The sequence below is a fragment of the Coffea arabica genome, unplaced genomic scaffold, assembly GCF_036785885.1.
Source record: "Coffea arabica cultivar ET-39 unplaced genomic scaffold, Coffea Arabica ET-39 HiFi ptg000032l, whole genome shotgun sequence".
NCBI lineage: Eukaryota > Viridiplantae > Streptophyta > Magnoliopsida > Gentianales > Rubiaceae > Coffea > Coffea arabica.
This window is the reverse complement of record NW_027266180.1, coordinates 1-5309: the sequence shown is the minus strand read 5'-3', so window position 1 is coordinate 5309 and position 5309 is coordinate 1. Positions and strand designations below refer to the sequence as shown.

Sequence of the window (5309 nt, the reverse complement as noted above, 5' to 3'; positions counted from 1 at the left end):
TTGGATATTTCTTAGACCTTTTCTTCATAAATAAACCATGTTTGAGATGATTTCATTGGCCAAATGTTTGAAAACAGAAAATGGAAGCTTGAAGACAGATTTGTCTTCTGATTCCCTTGAACTTTGGTAGTTTAGTTAAGTACCTTCCCTTGTGAATTTTCAAGTGAAATTTGACAGAGGAGTATCCCTTATATGGTAGTGTAACCATACCAAATTGGTGCCATTCTAAACCTATTTCGATGCCCAACTGAAGTCCCAAATTTCATGTTTCAAATCTGGAAAATTGCCCAATGGTCTTCATTTTGAAACAACTTTGAGCTACTATATCTTGGCGCTCAAAACTGCTATTCATATTCTGCTTGTTGTGTTTTAAACCTTGATTATAACTCTAATTGAGTTTCAAATTTGAGAGGCTAGTTCGTATTCTGTGAATTTTTCCGAATTCCAAAGTTTGCTAAACCAACCCCGAATCTGTCTTGGGAGTACAAGTCAGCAACTTCAAGCCAAAATTTAAGTGACTTTCACTTAGAATCATAGAAAATTGTCTTCTAGAAACTTTTAGTACTTCGGAACTAGTTTCCAACGGTACCAAGATTTTTGATTTTGGATCTACGAAAAGTGAGATATGATTTTTCAAAGAATGCACCTCAAATCTGAAATTTTCAAACTTGACGGAAATTGAGTTTTGGAGACTCTTCCCTATTCTCCAATACTAATTGACTATTTTCGACTTGTCTTCATGAAGGAAATTAGTTTTTCCTTGTGTTATTAAACACCACTTTCGAACCTTGAATTTTGAGCAATTAAGACTCATTTTCATGATAATCTCTAAGATTGTACAAGTGTGCAATCTTCTTTGATAATTGGGGTTTCTAAGTGATAGTGTGTAATAGATAACTATTGTTTGCTTAGACATTCAAGGGGACCTTAGAGAGGACCTCACAACGGACGCTTAAGTACTTGAATTGTGCAACACACCCTCTTATTTTGATAGGTGAGTATCAAATGTATGTGAACTTGTTACGTGCTTAATTGTTATTAGTAATTGGAGATTTTGAAAATGTTGAGTCGAGTGCGTACTTTACCACACTCGTTCTCATTTGAATGAATAATGATTGAAATGTATTGAATGGATTGAATGAAATAAAATGGTATGCTATGACTGCATTCGTCGTTGGAGTGAATCTCCTCGACTCATAACCGAACTGAACTGAACTGGACTGGGGACGCTCAAACTCATAGGCCGACCTTGAAATCGAGCCGGCATGGGTTTGGTCGGGAACCTTGGTGAGCCATGGGAATAAAATGATAAACTTGATCTATTGGAGAGATCTTGCTTGGCCTACTCATGAGTAGCGCCTTTAACGCAGTTCGGACCCGGTGAGGGGTTGTAAGGTGGAAGGACCTATGAAGTAAAGTGGAGTTCTACGGACTTAAAAAAATACCGACCCGGGTGACGGAGTGTCATCGTGAGAAGGTATTCAATCGAGATTGGCAAAGCAAGTGGAAATTAGTTCTTGAGAGCTACCATATCCTTGAATTGTTTTCATTTAAATTTCACTTGAATTGTTAATTACTCGAATATTATTGTTTTACCTGTTGGATGGGATTGCTACTTGGAAAACGTGCTTGCATGTGTGTTCTTGGCCTCACGAGCAATCGTTCACCCCGTAGATTTGTTTTTCTTAACAGGAACGGACTTGCAGTGAAACTCGAAGAAACCATTGGGATGTACTTTTGTGTTAGGGTTTCAAATGTAATCGAGTAGACATCTTCTGGTAGCGGTATATTTTGGAAAATTAATGTATTTTGAAGTTGTGACGTAAGATTGAATATTTATTTATAGAAGCATCTGCATTTTCCTACTTTGTCTTGTCATTTTAGTTATCATTGTATTAACCTTGAACGAGAATTGTACCGAGTCCTGGCGAGAGTTGGGGCAGGCGTCTCGCCGATACCCTTTGGTTCGCCTTAGGGAGAAGTAGGGGCGTCACAGTTGGTATCAGAGCTTAGGCTTCCGATCTCTGTAGTGTATCTTAAGCTTGAAGTTTATGTAGACACCAAATTTTTGTTGTAATTTCATTTACTGTTTATTTTTTTTATTTATCGTATTAGTTTATTTCGATTTTTAGTTTTTAGTTTTAGTTTTATTTTTATTTTGTAAGTTTTTAGCATAGAATTTCTTGAAATGAAAAAAAGAGAAAAAGGAAAAATCATGAAAAAAGAGAAAAAAAAAAGAAAAATCATAAAAAAGAAAAAAAAAAGGAAAGAAAAGAAAAGATGAAAATGGAAATGAAAGGAAAATTTGAAAAGTGCAACTTTGTTTTTAGTTTGTTTATTTTAATGCAATATTACTTAAATTGTTGTTTTTTTTATTACTTAGTTTTATTTATCAATTTTGTAAAATTATTAGTTCAAAAAAAAAAAAAAAAAAAAAAGTATACGCAGCATACAAAAGCTGCGTGTTGCCGCAGCTTGCAAGGGGGAAGTTGCAGCAGGGGCCTTGAGGGCAATATTTAGCCATAAATGGCCAGGTGTCTAGGACACCTGGAGGGGGGGATGAATCTAGAAGGAGGGGGGCTAGGTTTTTGAGCTAACAGAGAGAGAGTCGGTGGGCTGGAGAAAAAACAGATCGGGGGGGAACGGCAAAAAAAAAAAAAGGGGAAGAGGGCAGCCGCAAGAGAGGGGGAAAAAAACGGCAAAGGAAAAAATCAGAAGAGGGAGGTGACGGGAAAAGAGCGAGTATGTCGACTGAGGAAAAAACTGGAAAAAGAAACTAGAGAGCTGGGTTTTGATCAAGGAAAAGGAGAGGTTTTTGACGGTTGAGAGATTAGAGAGAGGGGAGAGAATATCTGTCGGACAAAGTGAGAAAGATAGGAAGAACGACCGAGAGAGATTAGAGGAAGGAACTGTTGGCAGCTGAAGACGGTAGCAAAAGGAAGAAACGAACTGAGAAAAACGGGGAGAGAAACCGAGGATTACGGCTTGACCAAGGAAGAAGAATCAGCAAAGGATCCATTGGAGTTGCTAACTCTCCTGATTGTCCTCACTTTCACCGAAAGAAAGCGTCGTTACTGTAAGTTTGTGTTTTTCTTCTTTTAAATTACCAAATCTTGTCCTTCGTTTGTGAGTTAGAAATCCCAGATCTTAATGATCATATGCCGGGCCAAATCTGGTGGATGGGTTATGATTCCAGCGGCTATGTTTAGAACTTGTGTATCTTATGAACTAAAACTTGTTGGCTTTCGTGCTTCCTCTCCTTCATACAAAAATGAAATGGATGTCAATCTGTGGTTTCTTTTTCTGTGGTTTCCGGATAGGCCCAGAGATGGGATTTTTATGGTTTTAGTGTTTGTATTAAAGTGTTACAGATATGGATTTGAAAGGGTTGCAATACATGATGTTCCTGGTTGATTCTTTGGTTCGGGTCTCACTTTTGTTGTTTCATACTCTACTGGGTCTGAAGTTGTGTTTTGCGATCGCGATGATTGGTTCCAGGTTTAGTAGACATTCAAGTCATTTTTTTTGCCCTGTAATGGCTCAAGAGCTGGGTTTCCCTACCTTGTTTGCGTCATCACTAAGGGCATTGTTTGTATCTTTGGCCATTTTTCTGGGTTGCTACAAGTTTTGAACTCGCAAAATAAAAAAAATGGCCAAGTTGCAGCAGATCATAACGTTTTCCTTTGTTCCCCCATGTTGATGAAACTGGTTTTCCTTCTTTGGTAGCTGAGGTTCTGTTTAGTATGTTTGTTCCTTTGGGTCCATTTGTATATCAGATGGTGAGCTATCACATATGTTTACTACCATGCTAAAAGCAAGAAATGCATGACATAACAGTTGGCCACACTTTGTTTTACTATTATGAAAATTCTGGCTGCATTTTGTTTCCTGCTTTTGCTGTTATTTCTTGCATTCTTGACAGCCACCAATCCAGTTTTTTCTGCTCTAATTTTGTAATAAAAGTGTGGTTTTGGTTGGGTTGAAATATTAACTTGGTTTGGATGGAAAGATTGCATTAGCATGAACACAGCAATGGTAGAGAGTTGTAGCAGGGCCCATTTCAGACTGGTATTTCGATGCTTGCACGCCCTTTTGCCTGATTTGTTGTGTGTTCAAATCTGTAAGTTATGATGCAAAAGTGAAAGGATTGTGTGATAATTTGGTCTGGATTTGATTGTGTTCGAAAGCCGTTTTGTGAAGCTTAGAATTGCAGAAGCAAGCTTATTAAGCTGCCGAATAGCTTCTGTTGCAGAAAACTGGTTTTTCGTAGCTTTTTGCATGATTTTGCATGCAAAACAACTTTCAATAATTGCACTTTGGCCCCCAAGTCTCCCCTTGTTCCACTATTACCCAATCAATTGAATAATTTTTTATCAATTTGGTCCTTGGTAGTTTTAACTTTTACAATTTCATTGCTTGTTTGTTTCAATCAATTACTATGCTTTGTCTCAATTTCGCTTAAGTCATGACTTTAGGGGTTTTATGATTAAGTGAGCTTAGTTTGTCACATTTCTCTTAATTTTCCTTAAATAAAGTGGTACCTTGACCTTTTTATTGTTTTGAAGCCATTTTTCTTTCATTTGGACACCATTCCAAGGGGGCGGTATAATCTCTTTTATCCCTTTTGTCTCTCCTATGTGATCCAATGTGCTAAGTGTGAATCGCATGCCTAATTTGCTCTCATTACCATTCTTTAGTTCCATTATTTCATTCAGTCTTGCTTTTATTAAATTATTCTTTTAAATGGGGTATGTGTACACCTCTTGGCTTGTAATAGATAGGGCTGTGGCGAGCAATTTGGTCCATTTTCCCCTTCCCCTTTTTGTTTTAGTTAGTGAATGTAATAGGTTCATTAGTTGGTTGCATGCCTACGTGTTAAGTGTTTAATCGCTTTATTAGGTCCTTGCATCTAGTCGAGCATGCTAAATGTTACGTGCTACGTGTTTATGAGTATTTAGTATGTCCACTTGCTTTCCATAAGTGTGGATGAATGGAATGGATGAATGTACGTCACCACACTAGTCCAACGCTAGTTGTGGCTTCTTTTATCGTTTCCACTAGGTCCAACGCTAGTCGGAATTCATAGAATGGGCTAGTCCAATGCTAGACCCAATAGGTTCTTTTTTCCTTTTTTCATTAAGTGCATGATCACCACATATCACGCATTTTTCCTTAGTTTGTCATTTGGTATGTTCCTCAAACCCCTTCCCCTTCATTTTAGGACTTGCATCTCATGCTAGTTAGGGTTCATTTGCGTGAAAATCCCTTCCGATAAGGAAAACGAGCGAGTGTGGCTACTCGATAGCCTT

General features: G+C 37.8%; 1 long non-coding RNA gene across 1 annotated transcript; it reads left to right on the top strand.

Moving 5' to 3' along the window:
* The first annotated feature begins 2587 nt into the window (after positions 1 to 2587).
* Positions 2588 to 3414, top strand: LOC140032741 (uncharacterized). Its single transcript, XR_011836651.1, has 2 exons — positions 2588 to 3076; positions 3364 to 3414. It is a non-coding gene; the product is annotated as an uncharacterized lncRNA (long non-coding RNA).
* The last annotated feature ends 1895 nt before the right edge of the window (positions 3415 to 5309 follow it).